This window comes from Pongo pygmaeus, chromosome 9 (assembly GCF_028885625.2).
Source record: "Pongo pygmaeus isolate AG05252 chromosome 9, NHGRI_mPonPyg2-v2.0_pri, whole genome shotgun sequence".
In the NCBI taxonomy this organism is placed as follows: domain Eukaryota; kingdom Metazoa; phylum Chordata; class Mammalia; order Primates; family Hominidae; genus Pongo; species Pongo pygmaeus.
The window spans coordinates 74458193-74482982 of NC_072382.2; the positions used below are offsets into that span (position 1 = coordinate 74458193).

General features: G+C 39.8%; 1 protein-coding gene across 11 annotated transcripts in view; it reads right to left on the minus strand.

Moving 5' to 3' along the window:
* FAM168A (family with sequence similarity 168 member A) overlaps positions 1-24790 on the minus strand; it is a 237012-nt gene that overhangs the window by 101821 nt on the left and 110401 nt on the right. Inside the window, exon 2 of one of the 11 annotated variants that reach the window (XM_063672063.1) lies at positions 3626-3747. The exons of the other annotated variants lie outside the window; for them this stretch is intronic. The gene's annotated coding sequence lies outside the window, so the exon portion shown is untranslated. The remainder of the gene's footprint in view (positions 1-3625; positions 3748-24790) is intronic. 11 annotated transcript variants of the gene reach the window in all.

A 24790-nucleotide genomic window follows, 5' to 3' on the forward strand; every position in this document is an offset into this window, starting at 1 on the left:
AAATCCAGGAGCTGGTTTTCTGAAAAAATTAACAAAATAGATAGACTGCTAGCTAGACTAATGAAGAAGAGAGAAGAATCAAATAGACAAAATAAAAAATGATAAAGGGGATATCACCACTGACCCCACAGAAATACAAACTACCATCAGAGAGTACTATAAACACCTCTACACAAATAAACTAGAAAATCTAGAAGAAATGGATAAATTCCTGGACACATATACCCTCCCAAGACTAAACCAGGAAGAACTCAAATCCCTGAATAGACTGATAACAAGTCTGAAAATGAGGCAGTAATTAATAGCCTATCAACCAAAAAAAGTCCAGGACCAGATAGATTTACAGCCGAATTCTACCAGAAGTACAAAGAGGAGCTGGTACTGTTCCTTCTGAAACTATTCTAAACAACTGAAAAGGAGGGACTCATTTTATGAAGTCTCATTTTATGAAGCCATCATCATACTGAGACCAAAACTGGGAAGAGACACAACAAAAAAAGAAAACTTCAGGCCAAATATCCCCAATGAACATCGATGCAAAAATCTTCAATAAAATACTGGCAAAGTGAATCCAGCAGCACATCAAAAAACTTATCCACCATGATCAAGTCAGCTTCATCCCTGGGATGCAAGGCTGGTTCAACATATGCAAATCAATAAACATAATCCATCACATAAACAGATCCAAAGACAAAAACCACATGATTATCTCAATAGACGCAGAAAAGGCCTTTGATAAAATTCAACATCCCTTCATGTTAAAAACTCTCAGTAAACTAGGTATTGATGGAACATATCTCAAAATAATAAGAACTATTTATGACAAACCCACAACCAATATCATACTCAATGGGCAAAAGCTGGAAGCATTCCCTTTGAAAACCAGTACAAGACAAGGATGCCCTCTCTCACCACTCCTATTCAATATAGTATTGGAAGTTCTGGCCAGGGCAATCAGACAAGATAAAGAAATAAAGGATATTCAAATAGGAAGAGAGGAAGTCAAGTTGTCTCTGCTTGAAGACAACATGATTTTATATTTAGAAAACCCCATCATCTCAGCCCAAAAACTTCTTGAACTGATAAGCAACTTCAGCAAAGTCTCAGGATATAAAATCAATGTGCAAAACTCACAAGCATTCCTTTACACCAACAATAGGCAAGTAGAAAGCCAAATCATGAATTAACTCCCATTCACAATCACTACAAAGAGAATAAAATACCTAGGAATACAGCTAACAAGGGATGTGAAGGACCTCTTCAAGGCTAACTACAAACCACTGGTCAAGGAAATAGGACACAAACAAATGGAAAAACATTCCATGCTCATGGATAGGAAGAATCAGTATCATGAAAATGGCCATACTGTCAAAATAATTTATAGATTCAATGCTATTCCCAAACAATTCACTGACATTCTTCACAGAATTAGAAAAAACTATTTTAAATTTCATATAGAATCAAAGAAGACCCTGGATAGCCAAGACAATCCTAAGCAAAAAGAACAAAGCTGGAGGCATCATGCTACCTGACTTCAAACTATACTACAAGGCTACAGTAACCAAAACAGCATGGTACTGCTACCAAAACATAGAGACCAATGGAGCAGAACAGAGACCTCAGAAATAACACCACACATCTACAAACATCTGATCTTCAACAAAGTTAACAAAAACAAGCACTGGGGAAAGTATCTCCTATTCAGTAAATGGTGCTGGGAAAACTGGCTGGCCATATGCAGAAAACTGAAACTGGACCACAGAAAACTGAAACTGGGCCTCTTCCTTACATCTTATACAAAAATTAACTCAAGATGGATTAAAGACTTAAATGTAAAACCCAAAATCATAAAAATCCTAGAAGAAAACCTAGGCAATACCATTCAGGACACAGGCATGGGCAAAGACTTCATGACAAAAATGGCAAAAGCAATTGCAACAAAAGCCAAAATTGACAAATGGGATCTAATTAAACTAAAGAGCTTCTGCACAGCAAAAGAAATTATCATCGGAATGAACAAGCAACCTACAGAATGGGAGAAAAGTTTTACAATCTACTGATCTGATAAAGGTCTAATATCCAGAATTTACAAGGAACTTAAACGTATTTACAAGAAACAAACAAGCAACTCCATCAAAAAGTGGGCAAAGGATATGAACAGATGCTTCTCAAAAGAAGACATTTATGTGGCCAACAAACATGAAAAAAAGCTCAACATCACTGATCATCAAAGAAATGCAAATGAAAACCACAATGAGATACCACCTCATGCCAGTCAGAATGGCAATTATTAAAAAGTCAGGAAACAATAGATGCTGGCGAGGCTGTGGAGAAACAGGAACGCTTTTACACTGTTGGTGGGAATGTAAATCAGTTCAACCATTGTGGAAGACAGTATGGTGATTCCTCAAGGATCTAGAACCAGAAATACCATTTGACCCAGTAATCCCATTACTGGGTATATACCCAAAGGAAAATAAATCATTCTACTATAAAGACACATGCACATATATGTTTATTGCAGCACCATTTACAATAGCAAAGACATGGAACCAACCCAAATGCCATCAATGATAGACTGGATAAAGAAAATGTGGTACATACATACCATGGAATACTATGCAGCCATAAAAAGAAATGAGATCATTTCCTTTGCAGAGACATGGATGAACCTGGGAGACATCATCCTCAGCAAACTAACACAGGAACAGAAAACCAAACACCGCATGTTCTCACTCATAAGTGGGAGCTGAACACTGAGAACACATGGACACAGAGAGGAGAACGACACACACCAGGGCCTGTTGCGGGGTGAGGGGTGAGGGAAGGGAACTTAGAGTACAGGTCACTAGGTACAGCAAACCACCATGGCACACGTATACCTATGTAACAAATCTGCATGTTCTGCACATGTATCCCATTTTTTTTAGAAGAGATCTTTTAAAAAGAAATATGATGCATACACATAATATGGCCATTTTGCCAGCAACATTGTGATTAGTTCAAAAGTGGAAATTAAATGTCATGGAGTTTTGCAAAAAGGAAAAAAAAAAAAAGAGCAAGGACTCTGGAGACAGAAAGCTCAGGTTCAGATTCTGGCTCCACTGCTAACCTTCTTGTGTTCTTTGAAAATCACTAAACTTCTCTATAACTCAGTTTCTTCATCTGTAAAATGACAATAATAATAGTACTATCTAACAGGGTTTTTATGAGGATTAAATAAGAGCTAACATATGTAAAGTGTTCAGAACAATGCCCAACATATAAAAACTAGCTATTATCATTATCATTTTATTTTGTTGTTATTATCATGAATGGAGAGGAAGACAATTAGCAAACAGCAAAAAGTAAGGACTATTAGTGATATAGGAGAAAAATAAAGGCAGGGCAAAGGGACGAGAGTACCAGGACAGAAGTTACAATTTTTAAGAGGACAGTCAAGGAAAGCCTCACTGAGAAGGTGCTACCTAAGAAAAGACCTAAAGGAGGAAAGAGAACAAGCCAGCAGGTACGTGGAGAAGAATGTAACCCCTTCGTGAAGTACTTGGTGTACTTCACCATTTTATAGATGGGAGAACTGAGTCTCAGACTAAGGAAACTGTTACATGGCTGATAAATGACTGACCTGGAGTTGAATTCAGGACTGCCTGATTCCAATCCGTTCTCCACTGAGACACTGACTTCCATTCTTTTCTGGACCAAATCAAGATCAAAGGACCTTTTTCACATCAGCTTCCCCTATTGGAACTGAGATTTATAGATTCAATATGACTATACAAGCTCTCTAGGTTAATGGATTAACCAAATAAGTTAAAGGCATAGGCTGTTAACCCACTTGCCCACTCTCACACGCACTCACTCTCACCCACCACTTCCTAAGAAGTTCCACACCAGGACCTCCATGTTAACTGCAGGCAGCGCATAGAAAACAGGCATTTATCAAAACCAACAAGCCTCAAATACCAAGAAGAAGAGGTAAATTATACATCAGAAACAAAGGCCACTTCTTCTAACCAGGCCTTTGAGGGGAAAAGCTCTGCTAGATGTGGGCTGTGAAGAAACTTGGATCAAAAGTGAGGTTCAACCTACTGAATCTGATCTAATCTAACCTTGGTATACAAGATCTATAGAAATAAGGAGAAAGGAGCTCCAGTGGCGCAATCAGTTAGCACATGGTACTTATGTGAAATAAGGAGAAAAAAAAAAACAACAACCCTCATATCTCACCTTAGCTTTAAAGAAGGCAGTGATTCAAAATACTTTCAACAATATTTTCTCTGTATGTTTTGCCTGTGCTCATGAAATCCCTGTGAAAATATTAGAAATCTATTACAGGAAATCATTAGTGCTGCCAGGAGCAGTAGATTCTGGTCCTCCTCTACAACTTACTAGAAAAGTCACTTCAACTTTCTGGGCCTCAGTTCCCCCATCAGTTAGAAGCAGAGAACAGACAAGATATTCTTTAAACGTCCTCCATCTTTAACCCTCTATAGCATACTATGTTAATGTGATAATGTATAGCACATTTAATATATTATATATCACATACATAATAATGAAACAGTATTCTGCACCTTCAGACTCAGACCCAAAATTCACTCACTCAATAAATATAAGTACTAATAGTAAATCAGGCATTGAAAACACAGATATGCTAAATGACAAATTCATAAAAAGCTTCATTCACATATATTGCTTTCCCCACTCACATATATAATCATTTCAGAGTTAAGTTCCTACTAAAACAAACAAAAAAACTTGACTCTAAGATTCTGTAGGTTTTTTAAAAATCACACAGAAGAGTGTTGCAAATCTTTTATTATCATATATTATACTTAACAACCCTCAAAAAGAAAACACACACACAACAAAATCCTCCCTATTAAAACATAGCTCACACTGATATTTCCTGGCTAAATCACTTATAGTCTGAACTACTCAGAGACTTTTGTTTTTTCCCCACGAACTATACAGTGGGAGCACTTCTAATTGTGTTCATATCTTGTTTCTTACAACCATTAGGTCCTTGGGAACAGACCCAACATCTTATTTTTCTTTGCCTCCCCAGTAAGACCATTTTATAATTTATTTATGATCCATCCAAGAAAAAGTGTGAAGTGGCTCATCTTATTAAGATATAAAAATAAGACAGTTAAAGATAAAAATAAATAAAACCCATCTGGGACAAAGTCCATTCTAAATTAAATAATCAAAATTCAGGTCCTACAAAGAGGGGAATAATAGACTCTGAGGCCTACTAGACGGTAGCGGCTGGGAGGAGGGAGGGGACCCAAAAAATAACTATTGGGTACTGGGCTTAATACCTGGATGATGAAATAATCTGTACAACAAACCTGAGTTTACCTATATAACAAACCTATGTGTGTAATCCTGAACCTAAAATAAAAGTTAAAAAAAATTTCAGGTCCTGATAATGTCTACCATATACATGCCATGTTATTATTGGTAGTTTACTCATTTTTAAATGAACGTGCAATATTAACAACTGACCTCTGAATAATATCACAGGTTTGAAATGTACTGATCCACTTATATGCCTCCCTCTGACCCCCTGACCAAATATGGATCACAGGATGCGAAACCAGCATATATAAACGGCCAACTTTTCATAATCAAGGTCCTGCAGGGCTAACTGCAGGACTTGGGTATGTGTAGATCTGGGTATTCACAAGGGATCTTGGAATTCAATCCCCTGGGTATACCAAGGGACAACTGTACTTCACAGATATAATACAATCAGCTGTTAGACCAGACACTATTCAGTTCAAATCATAGCTCTATCACATAATTAATTGTGTAATCTCGGGCATAGTTACTTAACCTCTTTGGGTCTTGGTGTCATCTCTCTTAAGCGGTGATAATACCATTTTTACAGCTGATGTAAGAGTTAAATGAAATAATAAAGCCATTTAGCACAATGTCTAGCACATAGTAAGTACTCAATAAAAAGTAGCATCACCTCTAGATTGTTTATTAAAATATTTTAAATAAGTGGGGGAAAGGCTCTGAAGTTTAAAGTGCTATGAAATGTTCAGAATGCTTATTACCATTACTCATATCCAAAATTAAGGAGCAAATAAAAAAGGAAAAAATATTCAAAGACAGTTGTCTTACACAACATAGTTCTCTGTTTTGCATTTCTAGCCTCCCTTTAAACATCTTTAATACACAATAAAATACAAGTGGAAATAAATGCAAGCTATGCATTTGCAACTGGCAGAAAGGTGAGGCCTGGGGTTTTTCCACCAAGTCGAAACAAAATTGCTACGTCTCCTACTTCTAGCCCTGCAGGTAGGTGCATGTGTGCATGCGTGCATGCATGTGTGTGTGTGTGTGTGTGTGTGTCCCTGAGAATACCAGGGGTGGGTAGGGGTGTGTGGGTGTTTAGGGGTGTGTGCGTACGTGGGTGTGTTTCCCCTGAGAGTACTAGGGGTGTGTGTGTGTGCACGCACGCGTGCCCTAATAGTACTAGACCACAGTAGTTCTCTCAGTCTGTGGCCTGCTCTATAGGATGACAGGGGGTACAGCCTCCTGGCAGCAGAGGACATAAGAAAAGACAACCAAAGAAGGGTAAGACAGAAGAAAAATACTCAAAAAGCCAGTGTAATATGATCACCAATGGGATCTAGTTTGTGCATATATGTTGAATAAGCCAGTATGTGTGTAGTCACTGATCATTATGTTTTATTGCATTAAAACATAATGATGGCTTTATAAAGGGCAGTTCCCCTGCACATGCTCTCTTGCCTGCTGCCATGTAAGACGTGACTTTGCTCCTCCTTCACCTTCTGCCATGACTGTGAGGGCTCCTCAGTCATGTGGAACTGTGAGTCCATTAAACCTCTTTCCTCTATAAATTACTCAGTTTCAGTATGTCTTTATTGGCAGTGTGAGAACAAGCTAATAGACCAGTACAGCATCATTGTTATTACAGATACAGTAACTAAGGACCAGAGAGGGAAAGAAGCTTATCCATGATCACACAGGCAAGTCAAGGAGCAGAGCTGGATCAGAACTTAGGACAAGGCTGATTGTGAACTTGAGTATAAAGTGTGTTAGGAAGGGAGTCTGTTAAAAACCTTATCATTTGTTAACAAATCTCCAAGGATGGCTTAAGAATTCCCACAGTTACAAATCCTGCTATTAAGTGGGAGTCACTAAGTAAATCCTGCTAAGTAAATAATTCCCATCCACCACTGCCTTGGTGAATGTTTTTCAAAGGTTCACCTCAAAAAAATGGGAAATTATGACATGTCATGGACCTTTGAAGCTGCTCAAGAATAGCCAAAGCGCCACATATTAAGTACATCAAAGTGAGATATCCACCACAAAACCCCAATTTGTAAAGGGCAAAAAGGCAGACAGTTCTATACCCAACTGCTGTACAGGGTTCCCACAACTAACTTTATAGAGGGATCAGTGGTATTAATGGAAATAAAAATTAAATCCCCAAATCTAGAATTCTAGGCTTTTAAGACCTATCAGCCTCCACTCTCCAGCACTTAACAATGTTCTAGGCAAACTGAACAGGTGCTTGGCCTTCTAAACTTTGTGTAAAGAGGAAGAGAAGTGTGTGTTCACTTTCCCTCCACAAATTTTATGCCATCTATGTAAATTCAAATCCTGGCCATCCTTCAGGCCTAGTTCAAAGCTCCCAACTCTGGGAGGCTTTCCTTAAAAAGCCCATAGTACAGAGATCCCCTTTTCACCTTTTTCCTCCAGCATTTCTCACTGCTTTCCCTTTAGCGCCATTCACTTAATACAACTTATGCTCTGGCCATATTAGTCTAATTGCTTCTCTTCAAGTGCAGCTAACACTCAACTGCCTCCAGAGCTCTGCTCCGTCTGTTTCTCCCCCGTGTAAATCATACCAATCCACTCATAGTGTACTAGAAAGCAGACTAGACAACTCAGATTCAGAATATCTGAGTTGGAACCTTGGATCCATCTATTCGTAGCCAAGATCCCCCATCCAAGCCTACCTAGCTCTTTCAACTAGGCAACACATCCCCATTATGTAAAACCTGATAATAACCACTAATTTAATAAACCTGAGAGGTTATTAGGCATATCTTTGAGGGATAAGAGATAAGGCATAATCTCTGTCCTCTAAAGAGCATATGACCTTATGTGAGTAGAAAATTAGGAGGTAGTAGAGCCTCGTAGGGAGAAAAACTGGCCTGGAGTCAAGGCATCAAAGTCCTAGTCTCACCTCTGCCACAGAATATGTGGGATCTGGGTAAGTATTAGGTTAGTGCAAAAGTAATTGCAGTTTTTGCCCTTACTTTTGCACTAACCTAATACTTTCACTTTATTGGGCCTAAGCTTTCTTCCTCTGTAAAATAAGCAGGGATTAGAGGCCATCCCAGCTTTGATATTCTGTGGAAAATAACCACAGTACTAGCCCGTTCATGAGATAAGCCAAAAGGCGGTATAGATAATGCCTAATGTAATCAGAAACAAGCTGCTGAATTCAATGGAAGCTGCTCTGTGACCACCAGATCCAATGGAACCTCAAAGGGGGGATGGAAAAGTTGAAGCCAGATGATGAATGCATCTGTTGCTAGGAGGTCAGGAACACTTCTCATTCACAGGAAGCTCTGCACAAACCCTCAAGTCCCAAGGTCCCTTCCCACAAAAGGAACCTCGTGGCCCAGAAAAGGAAAGGTACCAATCAGGAGCCTGGAGACACAGACAACGGACAAAGCCAAATGGTGCAGAGCCCATTCAGCCCAGAACCAAGGCCACATCTTGGGCCTTCTCAATTGTCAGGTTTTTTTTTTTTTCCTCTTTCGGGTAAAAGGGAGCAATAAGCTCCAGTAGCACTGAATTTTTCTTTATTTTTCTTTTTTTTTTTTTTTTTGAGATGGAGTCTAGCTCTGTTGCCCAGGCTGGAGTGCAGTGGTGCAATCTCAGCTCACTGTAAGCTCTGCCTCCTGGGTTCTCCTGCCTCAGCCTCCCAAGTAGCTGGGACTACAGGCACCCGCCACTACGGCCGGCTAATTTTTTATATTTTCAGTAGAGACAGGGTTTCACCTGTGTTAGCCAGGATGGTCTCAATCTCCTGACCTCATGATCCACCCACCTCGGCTTCCCAAAGTGCTGGGATTACAGGCGTAAGCCACCGTGCCCGGCTGAATTTTTCAAAATATGTAATGAATCTTAAGCTCTTTTAGCCAAAAACAGTTTTTGCTTTGTAGGACTTATTTGGAAATTTCAGAGAAACAGCAGCAAATTCTTTCTGTAAGCATCAGAAGAGTAAAAACACAGGTTTTGCACTTCATCAGAGTCAGGTTCAATCTAAGCTCAACTATTTACTATCTAGATGATGTTGTGCCAGCTATTTAACATCTCTGAGTCTTAGTTTCCTCATCTGTAATAATGTGACTAAGGAGCCCCACACTTCACAGGATTAGCCTGAGAATCAAATAAGATACATGAGAAGCACATTTCAGCCACTTTGTGTATTCCTCTTTCCTTCTTGCTCCCATATCACAGTGTATTTATTTCTACCACAGCATTAATCCTAATATAAAGTATGATCTAGCTATCTATTAGTATCTTTACATACTCTTTATCTGTCTCTGTCATGAGATTGCGAAAAGCTTGCAAACAGGGGAAGTATTTTAATCCATATTTGAGATCCCCTAAAACAGTACCTGGCACATAGTAGAACCCCTAGGAAACTGGATAAATGTGCCTACCATATGTCCGGTCCTATGCTAGGTACTATACAAGGAATGAAAAAATGATCACAATAATATTGAACATAATAAATGCATAACAACAAACACATATAATTTACTTTGTGTTAGGCACAATTCTAAGCCCTTTAACTCTTTCCCTGCTCCCATATCACACTTATAACTACCTGATGAGTAGGTATTATCATACCTACATTTTTTATGAGAAAACTGGGGCACAGAAAGGTCAAGTAGCTTTCCCAAGTCCAAAATAGGCAAATCCATAGAGAAAGAATGTAGATTATTGGTTGCCAGGGCCTAGGAAGAGGAGAGAATGAGAAGTGGCTGCTAATAGGTACAAAGTTTATTTTGAGGGTGATGAAAATATTCTAAAATTAGATAGATGTGATATTTGCACAAGTCTGTGACTATACTAGAAACCTCTGAATTGTGTACTTTCAAAGGTGGATAAGGGTGGATTTTACAATATATGAATTATATCTCAATAAAACTATTTTATTAAAAAAGAAAAGAAAAAAAAAAAACCTTGCCCAGGGTCAGAAAGCTAGGAATTGGCAGACCCAGAATTCTGACCCTTAAAATCTATGCTTTTAACCACTATTCTATACTATACCATTCTATACTAAAAAGTTAAAATCTAGTACTATCTAGTTATTATTATTTACATAAATATAATATAGCTAGCTAGCTAGCTAGACAGATAGAAACATAGAGGCTATAGATATTGGAAAGAAAACAAGGCCTGGAATTGCAGATGTTCAATAATGTTTAGTTGAATAGAACTGAAAAATATGCCCATTTATTAATTTAATCCCTGACCTCAAGGCATTCAGTATGAAACATGGTCCAGACACACTAGCAAACTCGTCCTAATGTAAAGCTGGAAGGAAACATGCACTATGTAAAGATATTGCCCTAGGGAAACATCTGCTGTAAAGTAGTCTGGCAGAGATATTCAATACCACTGACTATCCAAAAGCTCTTCAACAGTTTCCAGTTCCATGGTTTCTCTCTTGTAGTTAGCACCATATGACCAGTTTTGGCCAATGTTCTATGAACAGAAATGACATGTCTCACTTCCAGGTCAAAGTTTTTTTTTCTTTTTTTTTTTTTTTTTTTTTTTTGAGATGGAGTCTCGCTCTATCATCCAGGCTGGAGTGCAGTGGTGCGATCTCAGCTCACTGCCAGCTCTGCCTCCCGAGTTCACGCCATTCTCCTGCCTCAGCCTCCCGAGTAGCTGGGACTACAGGCGCCCACCACCATGCCCAGCTAATTTTTTTTTTGTATTTTTAGTAGAGATGGAGTGTCACCATGTTAGCCAGGATGGTCTCGATCTCCTGACCTCATGATCCACCTGCCTTGGCCTCCCAAAGTGCTGGGATTACAGGCATGAGCACCGTGCCCCACCCAGGTAAAAGAATTTAAAAGCTAGTATATGACTCTTCTGCTCTCTCTCATCTACAAAGGCACCCTAGAAATCTCATGTTGAGATGGCAGCATCATAAGACTGAAACAGCCTAAATACACTAGTCATCACATCCTGGAGGACAACGGCCCTCCAGAGTCACCTGACCCGCACTGGAATTCATAAGCAAGAATTCAACAAATCGTTTTTATATTAAACCACTGAAATCCTGGGGCCAATAAGTTACCACAGCATAATTCTGTCTGTCTAATGTAACAAGAAACAAACCCAGAATATGTGAATTCAAATCTGTACTCTACCATTTACTATTTTGGCTATGTTATTTGAACTTTCTGGCCCTTGGTTTACTCATCTTTAAAATGGAGGTAGTGGCCAGGTATGGTGGCTCATGCCTATGATCCTAGCACTTAGGGAGGCCAAGGTGGGCAGATTGCTTGAGCCCAGGAATTTGAGACCAGCCTGGGCAACATGGCAAAACCCTCTCTCTACAAAAAATACAAACTTTAACCCAGAGTTATGGTACATGCCTGTAGTCCCAGTTACTCAGGAGGCTGAAGCTGCAGTGAGCCATGATCACGCCACCGTACTCCAGCCTGGGCAACAGAGTGAGACTCTCTCTCAAAAAATAAATAAAACAAAATAAAAAGAAGGTAGTGAGCACGCCACTGTACTCCAGCCTGGGCAACAGAGTGAGACCCTCTCTCAAAAAATAAATAAAACAAAATAAAAAGAAGGTAGTGAGCATGCCACTGTACTCCAGCCTGGGCAACAGAGTGAGACCCTCTCTCAAAAAATAAATAAAACAAAATAAAAAGAAGGTAGTGAGCATGCCACTGTACTCCAGCCTGGGCAACAGAGTGAGACCCTCTCTCAAAAAATAAATAAAACAAAATAAAAAGAAGGTAGTGACAACACTGCCCTTTCAGAGTTGTTATGATAGTTAAATGAAATATATAAACGCACCTGGCATAATACAACTGCTTTTGAGGAAAAAAAATAAAACTGAATCTGGTGCTTGACTGAGAAATTCTAATTGAATTTCTATGTTGTCAAAAGCAAGAAAGGGCATATATAGTGTTTGGGGGAAATTGTGCTTTAACTAGTTTAGAAAGAACAGTTAATTGCTTCTCTAGGGGAGAAAAAAACAATCCCAGACTTCTGTCTGTACAACACTTTATTTGTATGTCCAAAATAACCTCCCTGTGAGGTGTGGTGGCTCACATCTGTAATCCCAACACTTGGGAGGCCAAAGCAGGTGGATCACTTGAGTCCAGGAGTTCAAGACCAGCCTGTGCAACATGGCAAGACCCCTGTCTATAAAAAAATACAAAAAATTAACCGAGCGTGATGGTGTGCACCTGTAGTCCCAGCTACTCAGAAGGGTGAGGTAGGATGATCACCTGAGCCCAGGAGGTTGAGGCTACAGTGAGCCATGATCACAGTACTGCATTCCAGCCTGTGTGACAGACTGAGACCCTGCCATCCATCCATCCATCCATCCATTCATATATCCATCCATCTATCCATCCATCCATAACCTGTACACTACTACATTTGATCTTCACAAGGGTCCAGGAAAGCAAAGATCCTTATCAAAGAAAGATTAACACAAGCCCCCAAAGCTTAATCTACACCTACCCATGGACCAGTGGGAAGAGAACAGTGTCCTTTTAAAGCAATGGAAAGGAAAAGTACTTAACCTATCAGTAGCTCCCCACAACCACCTCAAGGAGTGACAGAGGTGCCATAATTTGCTCTGCCCCAAAATAGCTCCCTCTGGCCCATTTATAGTGCCTAAGCTTCCTTCATTAAGATACTCACTCCAGGAAGAGATAATACAACATCAACAATTAACACATAAGTTCTTATAAACCAATGAAACGGCCAGGCACGGTGGCTCACGCCTGTAAGCCCAGCACTTTAGGAGGCCAAGGCAGGCAGATCACCTGAGGTCATGAGTTCAAGACCAGCCTGACCAATACAGTGAAGCTCCATCTCTGCCAAAAATACAAAATTAGTCTGGTGTGGTGGCAGATGCCTGTAATCCAAGCTACTCCGGAGGCTGAGGCAGGAGAATCACTTGAACCCGGGAGGCAGAGGTTGCAGCGAGCCGAGATCGTGCCATTGCACTCTAGCTGCGGTAACAAGAGCAAAACTCTGTCTCAAAAAAAAAAAAAAAAAAAGAAAAGAAAAGAAACAACTATCAATTAATTAATTTTAAAAGGAAAAGAAAAAGTACCATTACCAATCTATCTCATTCACAACAAAAAAAAAAATTTGTAGGGGAGATATAAAAAAACTATAATCATTCATAATATATAAATTATAAAATCCCATGACCTAACATAGGGGCTCAATTGAACGGGCGCTAATCAAGAATAGAAATGTCATAGAAAGAATGAGGTCGAGGAAACACTTCTCACAGGACAAGTATCATGAAAGAGGTAACATTTTGGCTCAGTCTTAAGGGTCTTAAGAATCAGAATATTCTGGCCAGGCTCACGCCTGTAATCCCAGCACTTTGGGAGGCTGAGGCGGGCAGATCACAAGGTCAGGAGATCGAGACCATCCTGACCAACATGGTGAAACCCCGTCTCTACGAAAAATACAAAAATTAGGTGGGTATGGTGGCGCATGCCTGTAATCCCAGCTACTCAGGAGGCTGAGGCAGGAGAATCGCTTGAACCCAGGAGGCGGAGGCTGCAGTGAGCCGAGATCGCGCCACTGCACTCCAGCCTGGCGACAGAGTGAGACTCTGCCTTAAAAAAAAAAAAAAAGAATCAGAATCATCTTAGGAAACTCCTCAAAGGCATTAAGATTTCTGGCTCTTTGGGGGAACATCTGGGAGCTCTAGAAAATGAACTTATAATATAATATAAAAGGCTTGTAGTCAAAAGATCTAAATGTGTCCTGGCTCTGTCCTTTATTAGCTGTGTTACCTCAAGAAAGTTACTTAACCTCTCTGGTTTCAATTTCTTCATTTGTAAAATGGAGACTAAAACCACTTACCTTACTGGATTGTCAAAATAATTAAATGAGAGAAATTGTTGAGGAAGTGCCTGATAAACTGAGATTGCTAACAATACTTAACTCTAAAGGAATATCCTTGGGACTAATACCCCTCCATCCCTATACTATGATAGAATCAAGTTTAAGTAATTTTCTACTGTTAAATTATTGCTGGAACTGAATGCTGTTACATTTCTAATAATTATACTTTAAACTAAGCCCAGTTAAAGTTTACTTTTAAATGTAGATTCCTTACCTCCTTCTCTAGGTTTCTGCAGAACTTCATGTTAAACTTCTAATATATATATTTTTTCCATGTCCACCTCTTCTCATAGATTTTGAGTGTCTCTAGGCAGAGTGTCTCATGGGCAATTCACTTCTAATTCAGTGCCTAGCAGTAAATGTCTGTTGTGTGTTGTCTACAAATGAGTCAATGGACCTCTGGTACTTTAAAGAATGTCTGCATGTTAGAAAACCCCTTATTCATTCATCCAAAAATATTTATTATGCACTTTCTATGTGCCTGCTCAATCTTACAGAAGCAGCAATGAACAAAAGAGACATTATCCCTGCCTTCATGGAGTTTACTATCTAGTGGGAAAGACATATATGAATCAAATAATTTCAAGTATACTAATAAATTATTTTTTAAAATGCAGATTGCTATGGGAGCTTACAGTAGACAAGAGCATGTAGTAACCGAAAATTTGTAGCTGTAAGGCACTTGCGAGACCACTGATTCCACATACTTGCAGTGGCACAATCACAGCTCACTATAACTTTGAACTCCTGGGCTCAAGCAATCCTCCCACCTCAGCCTCCCGAGTAGCTAGGACGACATGTGTGCATCACCACACTCAGCTAATTTTTAAATTTTTTGTAGAGACATGGTCATGTTGTTCACACTGGTCTTAAATGATCCTCTCACCTCGGCCTCCCAAAGTGCTGGGATTACGGGTGTAAACCACCACACCCAGCCTCTACATACTTTTTAAAAAGTAACTGAGTAGTAAATAATCTCCCCCATCCCAATTTCCACCCCCCTTCCCCTCATGCAGCTAGTCCAGAATCCAGATTACCTGACTGCTAGAAGCTATTTGCTCTTTTTACTATTCCAATTCATAGATTTCTAAGTCCAACAGAAAAAGATTCTATATTATTAACAGTTAAAGGGTACTGTTTCAGGGGGTGGGGGTTAATACATGACGTGGTGGATTGTGATTGCCCATTAGTTCTTCGGAAGGTACACTCCTAACATGCAGAAATAAATACTTCTGTCTCTCAAGAGGATCAGGGAAAAACAATAACTCAGAAGTGTCTTTTATACTATACAACCTTGGTCTTGGCTCAGGAATACCAATTACTTTTTGAAACACCCGATATGACCTTGAGTGTTTTTTAACACGAAGGCAGATACTGTAGCTTTTTAACATAAAATAGGAAGCATTTGCCATTCATATAAGGGTCAATTACAGAAGTAGAAGATTTGAAATCAGTCCTTTCAGCATATGTCACAACTCAATAGCAAATGTCTATTCAAAAAAAAAAGGAGTGGGGACTGTCAATGATTCCACTTACTGCCTTGCAGGCAGGAGCAAAGGCAATCTGGTTCACTACTGCATTCTCAGTGTCTAACACAGTGTCCAGGTCTTGACACATACTAGTACTTGTTGAAAGCCTGAAAGAATGAAGAAACTACATTTTTAAACAGGTTTTCTTTTTCTATCACTAGTAAGTGACAGAACCAAGCTCTGAACTCCTGACTTTTACACCATAGTGGTGACTATCCAGGGATATTAGAGAGTAGTATACAGGCCTATAACCAGGCTGAATCAATTTCCCAGGGAAGATATGCAGTACCCAGCTAGGAATAATCTCTTGCAACAGATTGTATTTTCCAAAGATGGTCACAATTACATCTCTGCTACAGTTTGGAAATCTGACCTTCCAAACTTCATGTTGAAATTTGATCCCCTATCCTAAGTGAAATAAAAGAAATTTTAAAATATTAAAAAACATTAAAAATTAAAAATTAATTAAAAATTAAAATATTTTCATGTTAAAATATTTTTTAAAAAGAAATCTGATCCCCAGTGTTGGAGGTGGGGCCTAGTGGGTCATGGAGACAGATCCCTCATAAACAGATTAATGTGGGGAGGGGGCATGGAATTGTGATGGGGGAAAAGTTCTTGCTCTGTTTGTTCCCTCCAGTGCTGGCTCTTAAAATGAATTTCGGACAGGTGCACTGGCTCACACCTGTAATGCCAGTACTTTGGGAGGCCGAGGCGGGTGGATCACGAGGTCAGGAGTTTGAGATCAGCTTGACCAACATGGTGAAACCCCATCTCTACTAAAAAATACAAAAATTAGCTGGGCATGGTGGTGCGCGCCTGTAGTCCCAGATACTCAGGAGGCTGAGGCAGGAAAATTGCTTGAACCCAGGAGGCAGAGGTTGCAGTGAGCCGAGATTGCGCCACTGCACTCCAGCCTGGGCGAGAGAGTGAGACTGTCTCAAAAAAAACTGGCACCTCCCTCAACTTCCTCTCTCACCATGTAATTTCACTGGCTCCCCTTCCCCTTCTGCCATGAGTGGAAGCAGCCTGAAGCCCTCACCAGAAGCAGATGCTGACGCCATGCTTCCCACACAGCCTGTAGGACCATGAGCCAAAGAAGCCCCTTTTCTTTATAAATTACAGCCTTAGGTATTCCTTTATAGCAACACAAATGGACTGAGACAATCTCCCATCCCACATGCTCTACTACAATGTGATCTTGCCACAACTCCATCAAGAGGTAGATACTATTTCTCCTCCCCTTGAATCTGGGTGGGTCTGATCTTATGAATACCATTAGAATGCAGCTTTTGCCTGGTTTTCATGGGATGCTTCCTAGGAAGAAACTATGAAAAAAAATGTAAGGGTCTCCTTCATTCATTCAGGCTTTCAACAAATATTTGTTATGAGTTCCTACCATGTGTCAGGCCCTAGACATTGTGTTAGGCACTGAGAATGCAATTATACATTACTCAGCCACTGCCCCGTCCTCAGAGTTTACACTCTAGAGGAGGAAAGAGATGAAGGGCAAGTGGGACAGACTAATACATCCTATAATTACAACATGTAACAGAAGCTTATAAAGAAGCAAAAAGAGATTTGCTTGAGGATGGCAAGTCAAGAAAGGGCATTCCAAGGCAGTGACATTTAAACAAGCCATAACAGAGAAGTAGTTAGCCATGATGGACAGAGGAACAGGCAAATATTTTAGGAAAAAGAACAGCATGAGCAAAGTCACTGAAGGAGAAAAAAGCTTGACAGGCTCTCAGAGGAGCTGAGAGATGATGAGAATAGCTGGAACACAGTGAACAAGGGAGAGAGCAGCACAAAGACCAGGGCGTGTATGTGTGTGCATGTGCATTTGTGTGTGTGTGTGTGTGTATACATATATATATATATAATTTTTTTTCAAGAGATAGGGTCTCACTATGTTGCCCAGGCTGGTCTCAAACTCCTGGGCTCAAGCAATTCTCCCACCTCAAACTCCTGAGTAGCTGAGACTACAGGAGGTGACTCTGCCCAGTACCTAGATTTTTGAAGCAATATTGCTGGGTTAATCACAGGTCAAGAAGTGTAGCATATCAGATTCACCTCTTAAAATTATAATTTTATTATTATTATTATTATTTTGGAGGCAGAGTCTCACTCTGTCACCAGGCTGGAGTGCAGTGGCACAATCTCAGCTCACTGCAACCTCCGCCTCCCTGGTTCAAGCAATTCTCCTGCCTCAGCTTCCTAAGTAGCTGGGACTATAGGTGTGCGCCATGATGCCCAGCTAATTTTTTTTTGTATTTTTAGTAGAGATGGGGTTTCACCATGTTGGCCAGGATGGTCTCGATCTCTTGACCTCGTGATCCACCCGCCTCAGCCTCCCAAAGTGCTGGGATTACAGGCGTGAGCCACCACACCCGGCCTAATTTTATTGTTCTCTTAAAGCTAGCTTTATATAATTTCAGATATAAAACAAAATAACTCAAGTAATAAATGCTGGTACTGAATACTGTATAACTAGATGTAGTCACATAGAAAGCACATTATGCAAAAATGGGACTGTTTCCAAGACAAAGAAACATATGGTTTGAAGGCCTTCCTGTAATTAACCTCTTTAGAATTTCAGGACACAGAAAGACAGGGCTTTCTCATTGCCTCATTAATGGTGCATTACATAAATCACACCTGATTCGACCTAATTTTGTTAGCAGTCATCTCAAAATGTTTCACTGAAATTATAATCCTTGAATGAAAAGGATAATCAACCCTGTCACCAAAGGATGCCCTGTCTAAAATGAAACTTAGCCCCTTTATATATTCAGAACATCAATGAGGCTCCCTACATAACCTGCCCAATGGCTTTGTTCCTCTTATCAGGTGTCAAGCCCATTAAAAAAAAAGAGAGATGTGGTTATATATTATTTTAAACCACTGTCAAACATCTGTTCAATCCCCCAAAGAAAATGGAAATAAGCAGCTGAAAAAAAACAGTACTGGTAACGGGTTCCAGGAAACCACCTCACAAGACCAGGGACCTTCCAACAAACACTACCTTATAGTGTTTTGATCTAGAAAACTGTCTTTTACATTTATGAAACCAGTAGGTTCCAAGTGATAAATGAGTTGATAAAGTTTCATTGTGATAAAATAGTTTCAGGAAATATATGTGCTATCATTTTAATAAGACTGATTATAGCCTTATAATTTGACAGGATTGGTAGGTTGTTCTGCATGTGCGACCTAGCCTATGAATGTTGATTATCTCAGTAAGTGCCACAGTCTTTTCCAGTTAGCCCCATAAACGAAATCTTTTGGCCCCCTCTCCAGGGAAGCCTGAGTAACAGGACACACACCCTATACTATTGTGTGTACTATTGTTGCAACTGAAGGGACTGTTCCTCAGGGACAAGAGAGCTGAGACACAACCTACCCTACTACCCTACCACCCATCCTCTCATCATGGGCACTTGACCAAGCTGAGGGGCCCCCTCTTCCATGCCACTGAGCCCAAGGGTGGAAGGAGATTAGAAAAAAAAAAAAAGAAGAAGAAGAAAACTCTGCTCTTCTTTTTGCTCATATCTAGTTATAACTTTTGCTCTGGTGGAGATGGAGAGGTAGGGGATAACTGCTCCTAATTTCCTCTTTAGAACTAGGAATTAGTCTTTACCTGGATAAAATAACCACAAAGTATCTTCACTACTAAGCAAAGAAAACGCAGGGAGCTTGCAGCTAATGTCTGAGAAGAAGAATGCTTTAATGGTAATAACAATGGGGAAGGGGACAATCTAGTATTTGATGTAAACCACCAGGATACTGACTCATCTTGAGGCCCTCATTCTGGGCTTGAAGCTGTTAGTTGGCACATGAGGGCAAAGAATGACTCCCCAGCACTAGACAATGGGACTCCTCACTGAGAATAAAACTGTCACACATGATGGATGAGTGATAAATTATTTACAGAAGTAACCCAAAAGACTACATGAGGCACAGCAAATTTGGGAACAGTAGAGTTCAACAAAGGTGTTAAGGAGGGAATTCTCAAGGAAGTTGAAACTGTACCCTAGAAAAGAAGATATCCTACTTTACTAAAAGGAGGAAAAAAAACGAAAGAAAGTAATGGAGCATAGCTTGCACTCAAGTTCTCTGACTTCTAAACTCTGGCTGTGACTTCTCTCTTACCACAGGGGTATTCTGTCAGGGGCCAGCAATCAACTTTTAAATTGAAGAGCATGGATGTATATAATTCCTATAAAGGGGTATCTCTAGTCCATCAAAAAAAAATGGACATGGCTGCAGAACTGACATTTTGGAAAGCAATTTTATGTTAATTTATTAACACAGCATCAGCTACTCAAGAACTGGGGTCATCAGGACTCTAGGTTTTTTTTGTTTGTTTGTTTTGAGACGGAGTCTCTCTCTGTTGCCCAGGCTAGAGTGCAGTGGTGCGATCTCAGCTCACTCCAAGCTCTGGCTCACTGCAAGCGCCACCTCCCAGGTTCACGCCATTCCCCTGCCTCAGCCTCCCGAGTAGCTGGGACTACAGGCGCCCACCACCACGCACGGCTAATTTTTTGTATTTTTAGTAGAGACAGGGTTTTACCGTGTTAGCCAGGATGGTATCAATCTCCTGACCTCATGATCCACCCACCTCAGCCTCCCAAAGTGCTGGGATTACAGGTGTGAGCCACTGCGCCTGGCCAGGAACTGGGGTCATTAGGACTCTTACTGGCTATGTCAGATACTTTGCAGTGTCCCAAATGCACAGGTTGTAACAGCCAATATAAAAGACAATGAGGCCAGGCATGGTGGCTCACGCCTGTAATCCCAGCACTTTGGGAGGTCAAGGAGGGTGGATCACCTGAAGTCAGGAGTTCGCGACCAGACTGGCCAACATGGAGAAACCCAGTCTCTACTAAAAATACAAAAATTAGCCAGGCATAGCGGCAGGCATCTGTAATTCCAGCTACTTGAGAGACTGAGGCAGGAGAATTGCTTGAACCCAGGAGGTGGAGGTTGCAGTGAGCAGAGATAGCACCACTGCACTCCAGCCTTGGGCAACAGAGCAAGACTCTGTCTCAAACAAAAAACAAAAAAACGAAACAAAACAAAACACACACACACACACAATGAGAGGAGGGTGCTGCTGGAACCACAGGTTTACTCATGTGAACATCACCAGCAAACACTCCAAAGAAGGTTTCTGCTTTCTCTAGAGCAGAAAGGGCAATGGTGAGAGTCAGAGAGTCAGAGCCAGAACTGGAGTCTCAGCTTCTCTAGTAACTCATTCTAAAAACCTTTGGCCCCGTAATTCTACAGGCCTTATTTCCATGTATGGTAATAACACTTTACTTCATATGTTTTTGGGGAGAAGGAAGGCATAATGATCATTTATAATTTAACTTAATTTTATTTTATTTATTTTTTAAGAGACAGGGTCCTGCTATGTTGCACAGGCTGGCCTTGAAGTTGGGCTCAAGTGATCCTCCTACCTCTGCCTCCCCTGTAGCTGACACTATAGGCACACAGTGACCGCCTTAATTTTACATTTGATTAAAGCTAATAGATTGATAGTTTCACAAGTCAAACTCAATACTATAAGGCTTATATCAAAAAAGCAGCAATCCCCTATCTTACCTTTGACCTCTGCTTCCCAATGGTAATCTCTTTCAACTTTTAGCACCATGCCTGGTTAATTTTTCTGTATTTTTTGTAGGGACGGGGTTTCGCCACATTGCCCAGGCTGGTCTCAAACTCTTCCTGGACCCAAGCCATCCTCCCACCTCAGCCTCCCAAAGTGCTTGGATTACAGTTGTGAGCCACCATGCCCAGCCCCTCTTCCTTTTCTATCTCATTTAGGTATATCAAACTACCAAGTTTTCTGAGATAGCACAGGTAGGAGATAAATCTTTTAAGATATCGCATATCTGAAAATGCCTCTTTTCCCCTATTTTTTTTTTTTTTGAAGAGACAGTCTCACTCTGTCGCCCAAGCCACAGTACAATGGTGTGATCATAACTCACTGTAACCTCAAACTCCTGGGCTCAAGCAATCCTCCCATCTTGGCCTCTCAAAGCACTGGTATAGGTAGGAGCCACTGCCCCCAGCCCCTACTCTCATAATTAATTGTTAGTTTTGACTGGGTATAGAATTATAGCTTGAAAATCCTTTCCTCTCAGAATGTAAGATAATTCATCCACTTTCTTCTAGCTTCCAATACTGCTTTTGAGAAATCAAATGCTTTTGTATATAACCTCTTAATTCTCTCTGGAAGCTTTTATATTCTCATTCCGAAATTTTATGGTGTTCTGAAATTTTATGGTGACGTGTTTCTTTTTTCATTCAGTGTATTGAGAACTGATAAGGTTTTCAATCTAACACATGTGTACTTAAGTCCTGGGAAAAGTATAATTTCTTTGATGATTTCTTTCACTTCATAAGCCAAAATCTAACTATGAGGAGATCCAAAACTCTGAAGGGAAGAAACTAGAGAAACTGGAGAAAAGGAAATCATAAAAAAAAAAATAAATTAATATTCTTAAATTTAAATATCTTTTAAATTTAAATAAACCTTAAATTGATCCTCTAATTTATTTCTTTCCTCTTCTATTTTCTACTTGTTTCCATTCTACTTTATTTTTGATATTATATACATATATATGTGTGTGTGTATGTGTGTGTGTATATATATGAAACAGAGTCTTGCTCTGTTGCCCAGGCTGGAGTACAGTGGCATGATCTCAGCCCACTGCAACCTCCGCCTCCCAGACTCAGGCAATTCTCATGCTTCACCCTCCCAAGTAGCTCGGATGACAAGCATGCACCAACATGCCTGGCTAATTTTTTGTATTTTTAGTGAAGACAGGGTTTCACCATGTTGGTCAGGCTGGTCTCGAACTCCTGGCCTCAAGATGATCCACCTGCCTCTGCCTCACAAAGTGCTGGGATTACAGGCAACAGCCGCTGCATCCAGCCTACTTTCAATACTGTATTTTTAAGTGTTCAAAAATTATTTCTTGCTGACTATTCCTTTTTCAAATAGGACCTTATTCTTGTTTCACTAAGGTAATAACTTTTTTGATCTGAGTCTTTTGCAAATTTTTTTTTTTTTTTTTTTTTGGCTCCTACATTGTTTCTCTCGTGCTTGTATGCTTTCCCTTTGCCTCAATCCTTCTCCCCTCTCCATTCCCTCTCTTTTTCGGGGGGTAGGGTTCCTTCTTTTCTGTTATTCATGCCAGACGTTTTTCTCAAATATCAGGTGATCTTTGCCTATTCTTTCATATTTAAGATTAAGACACACATAGACACGTACGAACAGTAGAGCATTTTAATTGCTAGGTTTCACTGTAACAAGACAAAATGCCATGCCAATTTTTTTAAAATTGGGGAAAGAGACGTTCAAATGTCTATGGGTCAGTTTCTCAGCAAAACATCCTCCAGTCTCCTATCTGAGGAGATTAAGTTTGACTACCTATATCTGGGAACTAAGAACTGAATGAAGACCTTCACTAAATCCCTGTTTTGGGAATGTCACCTCTCAGCTGAGTCTAGCATCCCCAAGTACAGGTCCTGCCTGATTTTATTTCTCCAGAAAATAAACCTCCAAAGTTCTGCTGAGAAAGGATGTGGGAGTTTAATTTTTCCTTATGTAACCTTTGAACTAATCCTCCTCTTTTCACAGCTCCACCTCTCAACATTTGAGAACCTCTAATACCTAGGCTAGGGTCTGTACCACAAAATGACTGTTGATACTGACATTCCTCTGCAGCCTAAGTTTTCTGCTTTCTGCAATTTGCTAAATTGTTCACAACCTGCACCTCTTCCCATCTTCCAAAATCTTGTTCCCTCTTATTTACTATTATCTCCTCTCCTATCTTCTTAGCCCTTGTGAAATACCAGTTTTGTTCCATTTCAATGTTTTTGAAAAGATGTAAGATGTACATGTTCAAATTACCTTATTTTAATTACAAGCCCCCTCATGAAGTTCTTGAAAGGACAAAAGACATAAAGAATATGAAAGTTTCTTGGAAAACTCAGAAAATAAATTTTAACTGGTAGTGTTAACAGGGATAGTAGTATGCTGTTTTTTGAACAATTAGCCTAGTATAAAGGACTATTTTCTTTGGTGCTCTAGGGAAGCACAAAGTTTCATAAATAAAACATCAAAAATATTTGCACCATGTATATCAAAAGAATTAATACTCTTAACATACAAAGAGTCTCCACAAAAGTGATAAGAGATGAAGAACCCAATATAAAATGTACAATAAATGACACAAAATTCACAGAACCATAAATGGCCAATAAATATTTAAAAAATTAACTTCACTAGTAACTAGGGAGATAAAAATTAAAACAATGAGATATTTTTCTTTCAATGGGTTGGCAAAAATTACAGAGTGATAATATCTAATGTTGGCAAGGTGTGCAAGGTGTGACGATGTTCTTAGTGAAAATCAGAAACCCAAAAATAAAAGGGCTTTCTTGCGCCTGAGTTCTATTTCTAACCCTGCCTTTGACTCGATAGGTGTCTCTGAATTAAGTCACCTCTTCTCTGGGCCTCAGTTTCCTCATCAGCTAAAAACAATAACAAAAATCATTAAGAGTATCTAACTTGCTTATTTTATAGAAGTATTATGAAGAAAAAATGCAACACTGACCATGAAAGGACTTTGAAAACATCATAGCTCAATACAGTCTTATAGCATTTATGAGAAGGAAAACCAGTGAATATTCTTGAAAACAAATTGCTTATTGTTGGCTAAACATCTTGTGAAATAAACAACTAATTTCCCCAAAGAACTACAGGAAGAAAGTTAAAAGGAAGAAATCTAGGTTCACCGTATGACTTTAAACAAATCCTCTAATCTCTGTGTTTTAGCTTTTGAAGATCTCTCCACTGCACTCCAGCCTAGCGACAGAGCGAGACTCCATCTCAAAAAAAAAAAAAAGAGGGAGAGAAATGAAACAAACTGAAACAGTTGGAATTCAAACTTGCCAGAGTCTCTGGCTTGAAAAGACTAAGTAGATCACAGGTCAGCTTTGTGGGAACATCTAGCTTCTGGCCCACAAATATTTTTTACTGGCCA